General features: G+C 36.5%; 1 protein-coding gene across 1 annotated transcript in view; it reads left to right on the top strand.

Moving 5' to 3' along the window:
- Nucleotides 1-10931, top strand: part of TMEM200A (transmembrane protein 200A) — a 359336-nt gene extending 348405 nt beyond the window's left edge. Inside the window, exons 4-5 of the transcript XR_008402042.1 lie at nucleotides 10481-10565; nucleotides 10758-10931. The gene's annotated coding sequence lies outside the window, so the exon portion shown is untranslated. The remainder of the gene's footprint in view (nucleotides 1-10480; nucleotides 10566-10757) is intronic.
- Nucleotides 10932-17413: the final 6482 nt, after the last annotated feature.

Below are 17413 nucleotides of genomic sequence, written 5' to 3'. Positions count from 1 at the left end.
AGAGGTGGCACACAGGTAAAAGGCAGCACCTTTATAAAAGAGAGGGCAACGTTTCGGGGCTTCTGCACCTTTCTCAAGCTAGTTTGTTATACACACAGCGGCAACATTCATATTACCTTAGATCAGCAGGCCCAACAACATTGTTTTCTTTGATAGGTGTCAAAAGACACTTTTTAAGTGGCGATGCAGAATCAGCTTAAATATAAATGGAGTAATATTATCACATAGCTTTCAATAAAGATAAATATTACATCAACATATAAGACTTTTAACATATTGCTTACTGTATAAACTGGTGGTTACATAAAAAGATACACACACTTAAAGATATTTTTTTAATTGTAAACAGTTTCAAAACTTTCAACACCTCACTGGACACTTGGCCTGACAGAAGATTGTACACATAATAGCATCATAATCCTTTTTTAACTCTTACCTAGGAAATGTCCTTCAGGCATTTGATTCAACTCAAAGAGTCTCTGCATAGTAAAATTCCTAAGGATATACACATCATGATTACTTTCTGGGAACCCTGCCATCACATGTGTGACTCTCATTTTTGCATCAGATATAATTAGCGCTTTTATGGAATGGATATACTTCCTTTTCTTGAAAATGTGCTCACTGTGCACAGGTGGTCTTAGGGCAATGTGAGTTCGATCAATGACCCCAATGACATTGGGTATGCCACCCATCTGCTAAAAAACCCTTGGCGTGTTCGGAACAGCCAATAGAATGCGAGCTCAATCTGATTGGCTGACTGTATCAGCCAATCGGATTGAACTTGAATCTGATTGGCTGATTCAATCAGCCAATCAGATTTTTCCTACTTTAATTCCGATTGGCTGATAGAATCCTATCAGCCAATCGGAATTGAAGGGACGCCATCTTGGATGACGTCCCTTAAAGGAGCCTTCATTCGTCGGTAGTCCGTCGGGAAAGAAGGATGTTCCGCGTCGGCGGGATGAAGATTCAAGACCCGGCTTCGAAGATGACCTCGCCCGGATAGAAGACTTCTTCAGCGCCTCTTGGAAGATGACATCGGCCGGATGGAAGATTTCTTCAGCGCCGCTTGGAGGATCACTTCATCGGATGGAAGATTTCTTCAGCGCCCCTTGGATGATCACTTCTGCCGGTCCGGATGTCCTCTTCAGTTCCATCGGTGGCTCGGCTGAGTGAAGACAACTAAAGGTAGGATGATCTTCAGGGGATTAGTGTTAGGTTATTTTAAGGGGGTTTGGGTTAGATTAGGGGTATGTGGGTGGTGGGTTTTAATGTTGGGGGGGGTTGTATTTTTCTTTTACAGGCAAAAGAGCTGAATTCTTTGGGGCATGCCCCCACAAAAAGCCCTTTTAAGGGCTGGTAAGATAAAAGAGCTTTGAACTTTTTAAATGTAGAATAGGGTAGGGCATTTTTTTATTTTGGGGGGGGTTTGTTATTTTATTAGGGGGCTTAGATTAGGTGTAAGTAGCTTAAAATTGTTGTAATATTTTTTTAAATGTTTGTAACTTATTTTTTTTTATTTTTTGTAACTTAGCTTTTTATATTTTTTGTACTTTAGTTAGTTTATGTAATTGTATTTAATTGTAGTTATTTGTAGTTAATTTATTTAATTAATTTAATGATAGTGTAGTGTTAGGTTTAATTGTAACTTAGCTTAGGATTTATTTTACAGGTAATTTTGTATTTCTTTTAGCTAGGTAGTTATTAAATAGTTAATAACTATTTAATAACTATTCTAACTAGCTAAAATAAATACCAAGTTACCTGTAAAATAAATATAAATCCTAAGATAACTACAATGTAATTATTAATTATATTGTAGCTATCTTAGGGTTTATTTTACAGGTAAGTATTTAGTTTTAAATAGGAATAACTTATTAAAGTATAGTGTAGTGTTAGGTGTAATTGTAACTTAGGTTAGTTTTTAGTTTACAGGTAAATTTCTCTTTATTTTAGCTAGGTAAGCTGTTAAATAGTTAATAACTATTTAATAGCTATTATACCTAGTTAAAATAAATTGAAAGATGCCTGTAAAATAAAAATAAATCCTAAGATAGCTACAATATAATTATTATTTATATTGTAGCTATATTAGGGTTTATTTTAAAGGTAAGTATTTAGTTTTAAATAGGATTAATTTAGTTCATAATAGAAATATGATTTAGATTTATTTAATTAATATTTAAGTTAGGGGGGTGTTAGGGTTAGTGTTAGACTTAGGTTTAGGGGTTAATAATTTTATTACAGTGACGGCGGTGTAGTGGGGGGCAGGATAGGGGATAATAAATGTATTATAGGTGGCAACGGTGTAGGGGGGGCAGATTAGGGGTTAATAAATTTAATATAGGTTGCGGCAGGGTCAGGGAGCGGCGGTTTAGGGGTTAAACTATTTATTTATTTGCAGCGAGGTGCGGGATCGGCAGGATTTTACCTCAGGCATAGTTACATATATTTAATTAGTTTTCATTATTTGTCTGACTTCATGCAAGACGGTGTCTACAAGATTTTCCCTCCAGGAGATTGAAGCTCTAGTGGCAACTCTTGAGCCACACTTTTTGCAGCTATTTGGTCCACAATGATGGTTAAATAACATTAGTGCCAGGGAGGTGATCTGGGAGGACAGAAATTGTTAACCTCTCCGCAACATCTGAGAATACTGTGGCACAATGTTGCAAAGCTCTGCAGACATTTAATTTCAATTAAAAAAATAACAAATAAAACTTCTTCAATTATTCATCTTTTTACTAACTGACCTTGATTTTTTAAGGTTGATTATACATTTGATCATCATGCCATTCATCCGGGGGCTGGGGTGGAGGAAGAACATCATTTAAAAGTCCATGCACCTGGGCGGCCATGTTGTGGAGGCAGCAACAGGCAACAATTATTTTTAATAACTTTTGCTGGGCTGTAATGCAACCCCCCCCCCCGATCAGCCAATCAGATTTTTCATACCTTAATTCCGATTTACTGATAGAATCCTATCAGCCAATTGTAATTGAAGGGACGCCATCTTGGATGATGTCCCTTAAAGGAGCCTTCATTCATCGGTAGTCCGTCGGGAAAGAAGGATGTTCCGCGTCGGCGGGATGAAGATTCAAGACCCGGCTTCGAAGATGACCTCGCCCGGATAGAAGACTTCTTCAGCGCCTCTTGGAAGATGACATCGGCTGGATGGAAGATTTCTTCAGCGCCGCTTGGAGGATCACTTCATCGGATGGAAGATTTCTTCAGAGCCCCTTGGATGATCACTTCTGCCGGTCCGGATGTCCTCTTCAGTTCCATCGGTGGCTCGGCTGAGTGAAGACGACTAAAGGTAGGATGATCTTCAGGGGATTAGTGTTAGGTTATTTTAAGGGGGGTTTGGGTTAGATAAGGGGTATGTGGGTGGTGGGTTTTAATGTTGGGGGGGTTGTATTTTTCTTTTACAGGCAAAAGAGCTGAATTCTTTGGGGCATGCCCCCACAAAAGGCCCTTTTAAGGGCTGGTAAGATAAAAGAGCTTTGAACTTTTTTTATGTAGAATAGGGTACGGCATTTTTTTATTTTGGGGGGGTTTGTTATTTTATTAGGGGGCTTAGATTAGGTGTAAGTAGCTTAAAATTGTTGTAATTTTTTTTTTTAAATGTTTGTAACTTATTTTTTTTATTTTTTGTAACTTAGCTTTTTTTATTTTTTGTACTTTAGTTAGTTTATGTAATTGTATTTAATTGTAGTTATTTGTAGTTAATTTATTTAATTAATTTAATGATAGTGTAGTGTTAGGTTTAATTGTAACTTAGGTTAGGATTTATTTTACAGGTAATTTTGTATTTCTTTTAGCTAGGTAGTTATTAAATAGTTAATAACTATTTAATAACTATTCTAACTAGCTAAAATAAATACCAAGTTACCTGTAAAATAAATATAAATCCTAAAATAGCTACAATGTAATTATTAATTATATTGTAGCTATCTTAGGGTTTATTTTACAGGTAAGTATTTAGTTTTAAACAGGAATAATTTATTAAAGTATAGTGTAGTGTTAGGTGTAATTGTAACTTAGGTTAGTTTTTAGTTTACAGGTAAATTTATCTTTATTTTAGCTAGGTAAGCTGTTAAATAGTTAATAACTATTTAATAGCTATTATACCTAGTTAAAATAAATTGAAAGATGCCTGTAAAATAAAAATAAATCCTAAGATAGCTACAATATAATTATTATTTATATTGTAGCTATATTAGGGTTTATTTTAAAGGTAAGTATTTAGTTTTAAATAGGATTAATTTAGTTCATAATAGAAATATGATTTAGATTTATTTAATTAATATTTAAGTTAGGGGGGTGTTAGGGTTAGTGTTAGACTTAGGTTTAGGGGTTAATAATTTTATTACAGTGGCGGCGGTGTAGTGGGGGGCAGGATAGGGGATAATAAATGTATTATAGGTGGCGACGGTGTAGGGGGGGCAGATTAGGGGTTAATAAATTTAATATAGGTTGCGGCAGGGTCAGGGAGCGGCGGTTTAGGGGTTAAACTATTTATTTATTTGCAGCGAGGTGCGGGATCGGCAGGATAGGGGTTAATAACTTTATTATAGGGGGGGCAGGATAAGGGGTTACTAGGTATCATGTAGTTGGCGGTGGGCTCCGGGAGCGGTGGTTTAGGGGTTAATATGTATAGACTAGCTTGCGGTGGGCTCCGTGAGCGGCGGTTTAGGGGTTAATCATTTTATTTAGTTGCGGCGGTGTAGGGGGACAGATTAGTGGTGTTTAGACTCGGGGTACATGTTAGGGTGTTAGGTGTAGACAGCTCCCATAGAAATCAATGGGATGTCTGGCAGCAGCGAACTTGTACTTTCGCTATGGTCAGACTCCCATTGATTCCTATGGGATCCGCCGCCTCCAGGGTGGCGGTTTGAAAACCAGGTACGCTGGGCCGTAAAAGTGCCGAGCGTACCTGCTAGTTTTTTGATAACTAGCAAAAGTAGTCAGATTGTGCCGCACTTGTGTGCGGAACATCTGGAGTGACGTAAGAATCGATCTGTGTCGGACTGAGTCCGGCGGATCGAAGTTTACGTCACAAAATTCTACTTTTGCCGGTCTGTAGCCTTTGATAACTAAGGCGAATCAGCCTTGCCACAAATACGCTGCGGAATTCCAGTGTATTTGAGGTTGACGGCTTGATAACTACCCCCCAGTGCATCAAGCACGTGGGTAAAATGCTTGGAAAATGAAGACTTATGCATCCCAGTCACAATGCACTATTTAATTTGAAAATATCCAGAAGGTAAAAAATGCAGAGCACCCAATAACTTATTAATTCCCAGAACATTTCTTCTGGAAAAAACATGTCTTTGCAGCCTGTCTTGCAAAATAAAATGTAAGTTATTAATTTCCTCCCTGGTGAGCCTAAAATTCTCTATTACCTGCTGCTCAGTCAGGGTTTCAATATTCATCCTCATTCTTGGGATGTCAGGCCTATAAGCTCTCCTATCAACATTCTCTTGTGGAACATCAACTCTCTCCCCTTTCATTTCACAAATGTTGGCCTGAGGTTGCCCTGGGTGTTGGCTATTTATTGAGCTGTGGTGCTAGATAACAAAAGAGAACCAGTTGTTTTTAATGAATAAAGTGATTTATGTCTGCAATTTTAAATTTAAAGGGACATTCAAGTCAAAATTGAACTTTCACGAGTCAGATACAGCATGCAATTTTAAATAACTTTCCAATTTACTGTCATTAACAAAATGTGCACAGTCTTTTCATATTTACACTTTTTGAGTCACCAACTGCTACTGAGCATGTGCAAGAATTAACAGACTATACGTATATGCATTTGTGATTGGCTGATGGCTGTCACATGATACAGGAGGAGTGGTAATATACATAACTTTGAAATTTATATACAAAAAAATACTATTATTAATTTGAAGTTTAGCCTTTGGGGCCGAATTATTAAGCTCTTAATGGAACTTGATGCCCTGTTTCCACGTGAGCCTTCAGGCTTGCCAGAAACAGCAGTTATGAAGCAGCGGTCTTAAGACTGCTCTGAGGCTGCGGACATCAATCTGCCCGATCCTCGACGTATGGGCTGATTGGCACCCCCTGTCTTTTTATCATACATTTGCTGATTATGCAAATATACAGTATTTACTGGTCATTTAATCTATGATTAGATGCATATAGATTTAAACAACAATCACCACATACTGTATCTACCACAAATGCACTGTTGTGTGTCTGCCTACGTATTTTAAATTTATAAATGTAAATGATTGTTTCTTGGTGTCTAAATGACTGTTTTTTAGCAAATTAAACTTTTGTAAAAGAAAACAAAGAACCTATAACTGATTTATAATAAAATGCAGTTTAACTTGTTCATGACCAAAATCCATCATTGTTAGGAATTTTAAAGTGACATAAAACCTAACATTTTTCTTTCATGAGTCAGATAGCGCATACATATTTAAACAACTTTCCAATTTACTTCTATTATATAATGTTCTTATTTGTTTTGTTATCCTTTGTAGCAAAGCAGGGATTTAAGCTCAGGAGTGTGCACGTGTCTGTTTTTTTTTGTAAAATTTTGTTTAAAATCAGGAAGGTAAGTACAGGAGTGTATACTTGTCTGCAGTACTATATGGCAACAGTTTTACAACAATGTTATACATTAGAAAGAGCACTAGATGGCAGCACTATTTCCTGTCGTAGTGCTTCAGGCATGTGCACGGTACTTAGAGAGGTATATCTATAACAAAGAACAGGAGAACAAATAAAATTCCATAATAGAAGTAAATTGTAAACTTTTTTTAAATTTTCTCTGAATAATCAAAGAAAAATGTTGCGTTTCATTTCCCTTTATATGTAGAAAGTGCATATGAATGTGAACCATGTGTAAAAAACTGATTAGCTTCTCTCTAAGACCCCGATATTTAAAGCATTGACAGACTGTTGAGAAACTGTCTTACTAACATTGTCAGCCTCACAGTCTGACAGTCTGTCGAGATATTCAACGAAATGGGGCGTCTCCAAGCAATGCTGGCCGCTCGTCGGCAATTTGCTGCGGCTGGCCCTATTTGAAGTGGGCCTACACAGTGCAGCCAGTGGGCTCACTGAAACTAAAGATAGTTTCTGTGTAAGCACACTCCAAATATTGCCTGCGAGACCTAACTTTTATTAAACCTACACTAACTACCTGAGGTGATGTAGTCTCGCTGTGTCGATGTGTCCAAATCAAAGTGCAGGATACTCCTACTAGCACGCCCCGCCAACTCCCCCTGAATGTCTATAACTGCAACATGCCTAACCTACACTCCCCCTGTTCTGCCTCACTACCTCCCACTGACCGCCGAAACACCTAGGTCAGAGCTTACAGTCCCCCTGCACCACCAAGCTAACTCCCCCTAACAGTCTACACAACAACACCCCTAACCCACATACCCCTAGAACGCCCAGCTAAATCCCTAATACCATCTACACTTACATAATGTCTAAACAACACTTCCCGGGAATGCCCCAGCTAACTCCTACATACTGCCTAATGTAATAATACAATTGTAATACTAATGCCTTTTGTAACATAAATATACATTTTAAAATATATGTTTACAAGAAGAAACACAACAAGAAAAAATAAATACATATTGATTTATTTACAATAGTTAAAAGAATATGCATCATACATAAGAATGTATAATATTTTAAAAATTGTAGATACATGCACTAATAACCCTAAGCTGTCCTAACTTAATCACCTAATCAACACCCATACAGGTATGGAGGATGTTTAAGAGATTAGGGGCTCCATGTACTAAGCAGTCAGCGAGCTACCCACAACAAATCTTGCGTCAAAACTCGCAAACTGATATGTACAAAGCCGTCAATTATGTTAAAACTCGCATCTTTAAAATTGCGAGCGTACTTATCCGCCAAACCTCGCTACCTCTCCATTTTTTACTGTAATTAGACACATTTGACCACCAACTCGCCAAAAACGAATGTACTAAAAAATCTATTTGTCCGATCGCGTCAATCTCCGCCCCCACCTCGTTATTTTTGCCTCGCCACCTTTTAGGTGGCGGGCAAGGTACAAAACAATAGGAAAGTCACTCTAGACGCCAGTCTAGACATATATAAAAGGCAGTAATATCAGCATTGTACTTACATTGTTCATTTCAGCAGCTATGGAGAGAATTCTGTTTTTGTTTATTCTCCGTGTGATGCAAATCCGGGCTAGAAGACAGAATACTGGAAATGTAGCTAATCAATAATCATGTCAATCAAAACGACGTTTTGCTGATGAGAAAAGTGAGTATTCTTGGATATTGAAGCGGTTTCAGATCCAGATGAAGCCATATCGAATTTGTAAATAGAGATCACAAAAAAGAGCGCTCTGTAATTACTCTCCAAAAATTTGGGAACAATAATAAAGTTGTTTAGAAAAGTTGTACATTTATAGGAGCAAAATTCTATTCCCGCGACTACTATGACGTTCATGACACCTTACATGTCACGTGTTAACAATTGGCCAGACAATTCAACTGAAAGTTAAGTACATCAGCTTAGTCGCGGCGAGCGAGGCGTCAAATTTATCAATATTCCGCCACTGCTCGCGGCGGGCTAGACGTGTCTATTTATTGTGGGATTATTAGTACATAGCAACAGCGGACACCATTTCGCCCGCGGCGAGTAACGGCGAGTTTAGCCGTGTCTAAAATGACAGATGAATTGACGGCTTAGTACATGGAGCCCTAAGTCCTAATAAATGGTAACCATCAATAATCACCTAATCAACCCCCATACAGGTATGGGAGGTGGTTAGGAGATTAAAGCCTAAACCGCCACCTCCCAACACAAACTAGAACTACACAAACAGCTGCCCCCCCCTCTAAACTAACCCCCCTCTAATCTAAACCCCTTTGAGTTACATAAAAAATACAAAATTTAAGTTACACCAAAATATAATAAACTACAGTATCCAAAATAAAAAAACACTATTATACCTAACACTAATCTGCATGCCCCATAAAATAAAAAAACACCCTAAACCCTAACACTAAAATAAATGACAATAACCCTTAAAAGGGCATTTTGTATGGCATTGCCCTAAAGAGATCTCATTTTTTTTTTAAACCAAATACAACCCCCCCTCTACAATACAAGTAACCTCCACACCCCAAAATAACAAAATCTACCTAAAGACCTATGATAAAAAATAAGTAAAAGTAAACATAAAAAGCCTATTATTAATAACAATAACCCTTAATAACTAACCCTAAAAGTTGTACTCACCATTTGATAATCCCGCTCTTCTTCATCCGACGGTGGGCCATCTTTGTCCTGGCTCATGGTGCCGGGGGCTCATCTTAGCAGAAGAGGACTTTGGCGGCCTCTTCCACCACCTCTACTCTGCATCTTCTTTCTTTGGCTTTCTTCCACAAGTCCAGGTCTTCTAATATAGCTTACAAGAGTGTGATCCCAGAATAAAATGTTGGTGATAAGCAATATTATTTACTTTTTTTAAATTATACTCTTAATTTTAATAAGATAACTAAGGGCAAATCCCAAACTTATCATGGCTTTGCATATACATTATAATATGCTACAGATGGGGGTTGTATTTGCATATAAATGGCCCAATAGTGACAAATATATTCTGATTAAGGTAGGTGTCAATGGGAAGGAATTTAATCTATCAAATGATAGGAAATTTTTAGGTGACCAATGAAAAATTAATTGGTTTGTTGGAACTTATTTGTGTATCTGGGTATATATAATATTTTGCCTGAAGAAGTAGTACCATGTAGTAAATAAACAAATCCCCTGTGCCTTAGGGTTTTTTCCACTGAATCACATTGGTTTGGTGATTTAAAGGACCAGTCAACACAGTAGATTTGCATAATCAACAAATGCAAGATAACAAGACAATGCAATAGCACTTAGTCTGAACTTCAAATGAATAGAAGATTTTTTTTCTGACAATTTTAAAAGTTATGTCTATTTCAGCCAAACAGAAATGCATAAACATACCATGTGACAGACATCAGCCAAACAGAAATGCATAAACATATCACGTGACAGACATCAGCCAATTGCAAATGCATATACGCTTATTCTGTGAATTCTTGCACATGCTCAGTCATGCTGGTGACTCAAAAAGTTTAAATATAAAAAGACTGAACTTCTTTTTAATGGAAGTAAATTGAAAAGTTGTTTAAAATTGCATGCTCTATCTGAATAATGAAAGTTTTATTTTGACTAGAGTGTCCATTTAATATACCTATTTGATATTAGTGGAGTCTATCTCTGTTCCTGAGCAAGCTGTGCTTACCAGAGGAAGCTAACTGGGGAGTTCTGATTCACCCAGTCTGCCTATATTGCTCTCATTTTAGTGCATTTCAAATTGTATTCTTCCTTGTGAATGAGAAGCTGTGTGTGGTGAAATAGAGCAGTGAAATACTATACCATTGGAGCCCCTTCTCTTTTTATTCTTTTGCAGTATCTTGGATATACATTTGGAGAAGAGCTGACCCTTGATGTGGTTTTAACCTTTGGATGGAAGCCTGAACTGGCGCCTTTATTATGTGAACTTCTTTAAATTTTTATATAATTAAAAAGGACGTAATCATGTACATTACAAATTTATCTCAAATGGGATTTTTGTATGTTGACCTTGGAACCCCATTTCTTAGAAAAATAATCTTTGTATATTTACTGTATATTTGATGTCTTTTTAGATGTTTTATTATGACGTTTTTTCGTTTTTTTCCATACAGAATCTCCATTACAAAATCCTCAACCACAGCTATCTCTATTAGAACAAATAAATCAGAATATGATGTTTATGAATCATTCCCTGAATAAAGAAATTCAAAGGATTGTTCACAGTCAACAAAAAAAGGACCGGTTTTGAATAGGATTAGTGCAGGTGCTGGGAGACGAGCGCACTAAGCCACCTGTTAGCACAGATGGGTTTCTGGGAAGAAGATGATCTGGTTAGTTTGCTCTTCAGACCTTGTTATGGTAAGTATTGTAGCTACAGGTGAACTTTTCACCTGCAACTTTGAAACACATTTATTTGTTTTTACAAAAACAAATGTAAATGTTTAACTAAAATTCAGTATTTGTTTCATTTTAAACACAATACAAATGCCAAATAGTGCACCCAACGAATATTTGGGAAAACAAATTTTCTCAAAATATTCAGAAGAATTTTTTTTTCCTGAAACAAAATTTTCTTCGCTGCACAAGTCTATTGTCTAATTATATTTTCCTATTCACAAAAATGTATTTTTTATATGGTCCACCATCTGTTTTTGTTCTTATTTTTATTTGCCTTTATATTAATCTTTATATCTGAAAATCTTCTTTTTTTTTACATTTTGCTACTGAACTTGGTGTGAATCCTATTGTTGATAGATAAAAAATCTAAATTATACAGTTTTATATATTTTATTTCACTCCTATCATGTATGGTCTCATTGTCTATTTCATAATGAAACACAGGATGTTTAAAAGAAGGCGTCAAAGACAGAGAAATAACATTACCACTCAGCATGAAAACACACAGGACTGTCAACAACAGAACATCCAATTCCAACAATCTGTTAGGCAGGGGAAACCTATGCCTAGGTAATATCGTGCGAGACCTGAATTGTCAGATATACCCAATGATGTTATCTTTAACCATTATAGGTTTCCTAAAGATGTAATTTATAAAATGTATTAAATGTTGAAAGATGAGTTAGAGACTAAAAGCAGAAGGGGACAAGCTGATCTTGGGATAGTTAAATTAATTAGTTGCTTGCATTTTTTTGCAAGTGGACCTTTTCAGTATAAATCTAGCACTATCGGTGGTCTATCACAAAGTGCATTTTCAAAATTTCTGCAGCATCCATGGATGCTTTGAAGAAGAATGTATGTATAGTTTTACCAACTAATAACACTGAATTAAAAAAAAATAAACAAATATTTTTATGAAAAATATAATTTTCCATATATCATTGGCTTCCTTGACTGCACACATGAGGCTATTTGTGCCCCTAATAATGAGCCTTAAATATATGTTATTCGCAAGGGATGGCATTCCCTTAATGTACAGATTGTATGTGATAGACAGAGTAAAATAACATCTTTTCCTGGAAGTGCACATGATGCGTTTATCCTCAGACAATCTGCTATTCTTGATGTTTTGTGTCTGGAAAAATCAGTTCAGGATGTTTGCTTGGTAAATTGTATTATATCAAATTTAATAATATTGATTAATGTTTAATTACATCTGCAAAAACAGTATTTTAATTTTTACAAATCGACTTTTACAGGGAATGCTAGTTATCCATGCCACATTTGGCTGCTAACTTCCAAAGGAATCCAACAAATAAAATCACAGAGGAAATACAATGAGGCACATTCTAAATCAAGAGTAATCATAGAGCAGACTTTTGGAACACTTAAGAGTAGATTTAGATGTCTTTATGAAACTGGAGGTGCTCTAAAGTACAGCCCAGCCAAAGCAGCTGATATAACAACTGTCTGCTGCATTTTGCACAATATTGTGGTAGAAACAAACTGTAAATTTGGATGAAAATTACATAATAGTGGATGATATTTAAGCCAAGAAAACAGCTCTAATCAAAGTATTAGAGCTATTATTAACAATTACTTTTGAATGTATTAATTGATGATTGTAAAATAAAAAATGTACTTTAACTGATTCAAATATTTTTGTTTGTGTTTATTACATGTTTTATATTAAATTATTTTGAAACAAATAATTCATTTTTATTTAAAAAATATAATACATGTCATTTTAAGAGAGTCTTAAGGATCATAGAGAAATCACAAATCATTAAAAAAAATATCTTTATTAATGAGGTTGTATTCGGATTTTGAAAACACTAGAATAACAATATCAAAACAATATTACGCATACAATATATTCATATAATATTATGCAAAACATCCCCACACACAGCGAATGGTTCATATCATATTACACACAAACATCAAACTATCTTTACTAAAACATGCCTAATTACAAAACATTTCTTGCATTAAGCAGCAAACTACATTTAGAATGGCACACCTATATTTAAAACACAATATAAACATGTTTTTAGAATTACAGTACAATTACAAACTTTTTAGAATCGGGCCCTAAGAGAGAACAATTAGAAATTAACATTTTATTACTTATCTCTTCTAACCCTCACAGTGCATGTAATTTCTTCTGCTGGCGGTGTTTACACAGCTTTTCTATAGCCAATACTTAGGTATAGAAACTTTCATAATAGATAGGGTTACCACAGGCAAAATCAGGTATTTTAAATGCCAAAATGAAGGTGAATAAGTTATTTATGAACAATTTAATACACTTCAGCAGGTAAAATTGATCAGTTTGAACAAATTAAAGGGGAGGCTAATTAGGGTACACTGACCCTTTCACCAATCAGAATAGTATAAATGTTCAATTCTGACAATGATCCATTCACTAAAATCCTCATTAATTAATCTATTAAAAAATCATCATTGCATTAAAAATAATCTAAACATGAAACAACACTACACTGATCCCACAAATAAGGAAAATGAAGAACTTTCTTCTTGCAGTTGGCTAGCCTCAGACCACACAAGGTTGTGGATTAAATATCTGGGTCTTTTGGGAGGCATATAGAGATTGAAGTGGAGCCCTTTGGTGTGGGATCCCTTAAAGTGCCATATATTATTTTTCGTTATGTGCATATTATAAAAGGGTCAACTGAGGTAAATCAGTGTGTGAAAAAAAAGCGTAAAAAAGCTTATAAGTATTTTAATACAATTTCCAAAAATCTGCTACATTACTTACACTTTAGTGTTGCCAAGTGTAGCCTGTTCCACCCCATTATCCGTATCCTACTCTAAACCTTGTGTTATCATATAACAAAGTGTGCATGTGAGGATAATTACTTATGCAAGCAAGGGTGGTTGAGGATGGACAGCAGGTTTCCTGCTTGTTTTTTTCCAAAGAGGCTTACTTGTTTCCATGGAGATAATGTCACATGCTTTGTGAAAGCTTCAGCATTATACTGTGAACTGCTTTAGTCAGGTGTAACGTGACTCTGCCCTATACCATGCACATGTGTAGGTGCATTCTGCAGAAGCTATGGCCGGTATAGCACTTTCCATATATGGAATTTCTCAGGGGGGAGCTAATAATAATAATAATAAGAATAAGATAATAATAACCTAAATAAATGTAAAAATAATTATAGGTAATATCAATTGTTTGATGTCAAGAACAGAACTTGTCTCAGTGAAAAAACTGAGACAAAATAGTGGTTAAAATGAAACATATTGGAATGGGATAAAGTTGAATGTAAAGCTATATAAACATTGGATTATTCTAGAAAGGGTACCATCTCCACTTCAATCTGTCTATCAATAATACTAAATCTTTCAATACAGATTAAAATGCAATGATGTTTTATTATTTCTGTTAAAATATCATGTTTCTGCTTCAGACTATTTAGGGACAGATTACGAATGGAAAACAATATTGCGCTTTCGAGAGCACAATATTTGTGCTCCACTCGTAATTCCAGCGCACACAATTGTGCGTGTTTGCATTGCTAGGAAGCTATGCGCTCAATAGAGCGCGCTTCCATAGGTTCCAATGGGAGCCTTGTTCTCATGCCATGAGACACGGCATGAGAACTAGCACAGCAAAGGGGATAAATTGGCAGCGATGGCAGTAAATTGTAAATATATACAGTGAGTGCAGAATTATTAGGCAAGTTGTATTTTTGAGGATTAATTTTATTATTGAACAACAACCATGTTCTCAATGAACCCAAAAAACTCATTAATATCAAAGCTGAATAGTTTTGGAAGTAGTTTTTAGTTTGTTTTTAGTTATAGCTATTTTAGGTGGATATCTGTGTGTGCAGGTGACTATTACTGTGCATAATTATTAGGCAACTTAACAAAAAACAAATATATACCCATTTAATTATTTATTTTTACCAGTGAAACCAATATAACATCTCAACATTCACAAATATACATTTCTGACATTCAAAAACAAAACAAAAACAAATCAGTGACCAATATAGCCACCTTTCTTTGCAAGGACACTCAAAAGCCTGCCATCCATGGATTCTGTCAGTGTTTTGATCTGTTCACCATCAACATTGCATGCAGCAGCAACCACAGCCTCCCAGACACTGTTCAGAGAGGTGTACTGTTTTCCCTCCTTGTAAATCTCACATTTGATGATGGACCACAGGTTCTCAATGGGGTTCAGATCAGGTGAACAAGGAGGCCATGTCATTAGATTTTCTTCTTTTATACCCTTTCTTGCCAGCCACGCTGTGGAGTACTTGGACGCGTGTGATGGAGCATTGTCCTGCATGAAAATCATGTTTTTCTTGAAGGATGCAGACTTCTTCCTGTACCACTGCTTGAAGAAGGTGTCTTCCAGAAACTGGCAGTAGGACTGGGAGTTGAGATTGACTCCATCCTCAACCCGAAAAGGCCCCAGAAGCTCATCTTTGATGATACCAGCCCAAACCAGTACTCCACCTCCACCTTGCTGGCGTCTGAGTCGGACTGGAGCTCTCTGCCCTTTACCAATCCAGCCACGGGCCCATCCAGCTGGCCCATCAAGACTCACTCTCATTTCATCAGTCCATAAAACCTTAGAAAAATCAGTCTTGAGATATTTCTTGGCCCAGTCTTGACGTTTCAGCTTGTGTGTCTTGTTCAGTGGTGGTCGTCTTTCAGCCTTTCTTACCTTGGCCATGTCTCTGAGTATTGCACACCTTGTGCTTTTGGGCACTCCAGTGATGTTGCAGCTCTGAAATATGGCCAAACTGGTGGCAAGTGGCATCTTGGCAGCTGCACGCTTGACTTTTCTCAGTTCATGGGCAGTTATTTTGCGCCTTGGTTTTTCCACACGCTTCTTGCGACCCTGTTGACTATTTTGAATGAAACGCTTGATTGTTCGATGATCACGCTTCAGAAGCTTTGCAATTTTAAGAGTGCTGCATCCCTCTGCAATATATCTCACTATTTTTGACTTTTCTGAGCCTGTCAAGTCCTTTTTTTGACCCATTTTGCCAAAGGAAAGGAAGTTGCCTAATAATTATGCACACCTGATATAGGGTGTTGATGTCATTAGACCACATCCCTTCTCATTACAGAGATGCACATCACCTAATATGCTTAATTGGTAGTAGGCTTTCGAGCCTATACAGCTTGGCGTAAGACAACATGCATAAAGAGGATGATGTGGTCAAAATACTCATTTGCCTAATAATTCTGCACTCCCTGTATGTATATGATTATATACATATATATTAATGTGTTAATATGTGTATATACACATATTAACACATAAATATATATATTTTTCCACTTAAAATTGAACTTTTACTAGTTGTAGTTAGAAAAGGCAGCATAAATAGAAATTGTTATCTAGCGTGCCAGAAAAATAGTTACAAATACAACTCTGTAACTGTGACTTGTATAAAGTGCTTCAATGTTGCTTATTTTAGGTAGTTTTGCACACCCCTCTGAGGAAGCGTATTGTCAGGACTCCTGTTACTGTCCCTTTAAATCCTACTTGTATTCCTCTGCATTGTGATTGGCTGCTCCTCCTTTATAACTGGTGTTCACCCATCATACCTTGCTTAGTATTTTGTTTTGTTACCTAGTACTGCTGAAATCCTAAGCCTTGGATATCACCTCTAGAATTACACTTTCTCCTGAAAGGAAAACTTATAAACCGTGCTTAAAGCTCACCAACTTCGTGATCAGCTTTACCCAGTGAGTTGTTATCTTTCTAAACCGCCTGTGCAGCTGAAATACTAAAGTCTCCCTCTATTCGCAAGTATTGTTTATCTAAGCAAGTAGGGTAGTGTACATAATACGTGGGCTTATCATAGTGTATGCATTCTGGCACGCTAACTTTACCTTCAGTCTTGTGAAGCTCCGCAACTTGCTGATACCTCCGGAAGGGAATTCCCCTACTCCGCTCTGACGTCACTTCTGGTAGCTACCGCACCAGAGTCACACAGCATTTCCGAGCTGCACAGAGCTTGGCAAGTCCGTCCCAGAATCTAACCGCCAACCAGCAATAACAGGTACATGTTTACCAATTGGCACTTAACCCTTAAGCCTTGATACATTTGAGGAAGATGGAGTAACATTATGTACTGAAAGTATATGAGAAGTGCATGTGTCACAACCAATGTCAATCTGAGCTTGGATGTTTACTCTAATATAGTGTTATCAGGAAATCACTATACCATCAGCTGGAACTCACCCAAAGCGTAAACTTTGCTTAAATTTGCAACATACGAGGAGACTCATTTTCACACTGGGTATTAAAATCTATTTGTATAGACTATTAATACAAATAACAGTCCCAGAGGGACAAGTAACTCAATCAATA

This window comes from Bombina bombina, chromosome 4, assembly GCF_027579735.1.
Source record: "Bombina bombina isolate aBomBom1 chromosome 4, aBomBom1.pri, whole genome shotgun sequence".
Lineage (NCBI taxonomy): Eukaryota > Metazoa > Chordata > Amphibia > Anura > Bombinatoridae > Bombina > Bombina bombina.
This window is presented reverse-complemented; position numbering and strand designations above follow the sequence as displayed.